Genomic DNA, 2992 nt, shown 5'->3' on the forward strand with positions numbered 1-2992 from the left:
TAGTATGTAATTATAAAAAAAGACAATAATTTCAAAAACTAAGATATTTTAATGGTTCAACTTTCATCCTTTTCAGAGACGAAGGGGTTTTTGTATCATTCGGTATCATAGGCCGTATCAGTATTCGAAGAAAGCATTAGGTGCATTTGCCCCAAGTTTCATTCTTTAACATACAATAATGTGAAGATTTGGCGTGCGGTTGTTATCTATATATTAAATATGAAAATATGAATGTCTTTGTTTGTGTATGTCCTTTATGTATGTGACAGGCTATGACACAATTAGATGCACTTAAATTAAAAGCACTTTAGTGTAACAAAAAACCAGGACCGACGAGAACGCCAAGTATTGGTAAGTAGTTATATTATAAGCATTGAACAAAAAACTGAATATATTATGTATTTCAAAATAATGTAAGGATATATATATACAGAGCGTCCTTTACTTAATTTTTTTTTGCAACAGCAGCCAAAAGATAAAACTGGTTGTAGAGTTAGTTGTGGCAAATGTACGGATAGGTTTTCAAATATTATCTTTTTGGATTTCTTTCTTTACTTGAGAACTGGTATTCAGATTGCACCAAAAAGGTATATCTCTGTGGAGAGGATGATGACATTTCAGAAGGTTGTTTCTGTGAAGCATGTAATTAGAATGCATCTATAACATTAGAATCTTTATTTATTATAATTAATATTTTTAGGTTAACTAACTATTTATGGTTATATCCAATTGTATAGTTATATTACAATCTATGAATAACTCATTGTAATTAATATTTCCATACTCTATCTGTAAAAAAAGTTAATCATAATATGTAAAATAAAGTAATTTGCACGAATTTGCCAACATTTGAAACCTATTTTATTTATGTTTTACAGCAATTTTGAAACCTATTTTATTTATGTTTTACAACAATATCTGTTACAATTTAGGAGATGTATTTTTATACAGTCTTCAGCAACACAACTTCCATTTTTATGATGCAAATTTTGTGCGTTTTTATTCGAAGGATAAAATTCTACACAATGTGATTCGGCTCAATAATTCCTCTTTCTCATTTCTTTTTTGAATTTTAATCTTATGAGAAAGGAAGAAATCTGTATCGTCTTTAATAATTTTTTCAATCGACCTGAGCGTTGTTTACTTATATTACCGTATAAACCAAGTGACAACGAGTAGCAAAGTAATTCAACTCCCTGAATGGTAATATTATTTTATAAAAATAACATGTAGGTATATTTTTCACACGGAAAACGCTATAAAAATTAGCTTGAGTTTTTTTTAACAACAAGCTACTGACATACTCATCACCTTGTGGATAATATATATTTTTTAGTTTGCTCAAGCCCTATTTTGATAACGACGGAGATGAGCACTTGGTAGAGCGCAAACCTACCTCTATGGTCATGTTTCCCAAATTCAATATCATTTCTTATCCATGCCTAAGTAAAAAATATGCGTTCGAAGGAAATTACATAGAGATTACATTCATACTTTGATAGGTGTGATATATGTATTGTCTGATGCAAAGAGATGATTTCAGCTTGTATCTCAATTTCTTCAAAATATTTGGTGAATTTTACGTTTTTGTCTTTCTCTGCAACTTTGACCTTTAATTTTGATCTGAAATTTTTTCGTATATAAACATCTTTATTGAATCTACATAATGAGACCCATTTGAGCTACGTGTCTAAATATAAGTCAAAGTTATGGTTTTTAACCTTTCCTGCTACCTTTTTCCTATATTTTTTAATGACCTCTTACTATGACCATATTGAATCTTGATACAAAGATAGATACAAATCAATCCGTAATATTTGCCGTAATCCTGGCAAAAAAAAATAAAAATGACTTTGTTGGGGGAGGTTAATAACAAATTTATAGTTTCAAGACACTCATACCCAAAAATACAGTGTGTTTAAGTGTAAATTGTTTTAAAATGCATAATAAAGTAAATTTATACGAATCTTAATATAATTATAATATTTTTCCTGTACTATACAAATTTATATAATTTTTTTAATTAAAAAAAAATTGTGTTATAAACTTCAAATAATATACCAACATACATGCTTAAAAACCTTGTCTAGATGTGAAAACTATTTTTACTTTTGTCAAAAGAATGCTAGATCGAAATTTACAAAACACTTTTTGGCACTAATTTTGCAAACGAAAAGTAATAAATAGGATGTATTGCAATTGTAAAGAGGAACAAAAAAATAACAAGATTTTTCTCCTATTTTCATTAAAAAGAAAAAAATATTGCAAAAATTATGAAATAAAATTTTCTGGAAAAGGAAATACTGTATTTCAATGTTAGAGTCAAAAAAATGTATCGTTTTGTGGCATTTCTTCTCAAAAATTGAGAATTGTCCTTTGATGAAAAAAAAAGACGAGAAAATTGAAAAATTATTGAGGAAATGACATAAATTATGCTTTAATATATCCAAATATGAATTAATTTAAATCACTCAACCTTCATTAATTATTGAATTATTAAGTGTTCAGATTTTAATGGACCACTCGGATTTTATACAGATTCAGCAAAAAAATGTTTTATTAATATTTATTTTCGACAGCAAACGCACTTTTCTCACAAGTCCATCTCATTATAGCAACTGATAGTATTCCCAAGGAACTTTAGAATCTTGTCTCTAGAATGAAATCAACAACCCTGTTGCCAAAATCGTGCATTCAAAGTCCAAAAATAGAATGAAAAAAGGCTCATTCGATTCTTTACACATTCATAACATTAAACAAGCAAATACATATGTCTTTCAAAAGTAGTTTTTGCCATGAAGGACTTATACTATAAGTTAAAACATAAAAAAACGGGGGAAAATACAATGTAAATTGTTATATTAGTGGGAAAAACTGTCGTAAATGCAGTTTATATATGTTTTTAAGAGGCATTAAGGACTTAAACTCCCACCCTTTAATTTCTCTTAATAAAATTATTAACTATTAACCCGAACTTATAAAACTATAATAA

At 27.9% G+C, this 2992-nt stretch overlaps 1 long non-coding RNA gene across 1 annotated transcript; it reads left to right on the plus strand.

The window, feature by feature from the left end:
- The first annotated feature begins 250 nt into the window (after nucleotides 1-250).
- Nucleotides 251-859, plus strand: LOC121123897 (uncharacterized). Its single transcript, XR_005866153.1, has 3 exons — nucleotides 251-351; nucleotides 561-642; nucleotides 701-859. It is a non-coding gene; the product is annotated as an uncharacterized lncRNA (long non-coding RNA).
- The last annotated feature ends 2133 nt before the right edge of the window (nucleotides 860-2992 follow it).

The sequence above is a fragment of the Lepeophtheirus salmonis genome, chromosome 9 (genome assembly GCF_016086655.4).
Source record: "Lepeophtheirus salmonis chromosome 9, UVic_Lsal_1.4, whole genome shotgun sequence".
Taxonomy (NCBI): Eukaryota; Metazoa; Arthropoda; class Copepoda; order Siphonostomatoida; family Caligidae; genus Lepeophtheirus; species Lepeophtheirus salmonis.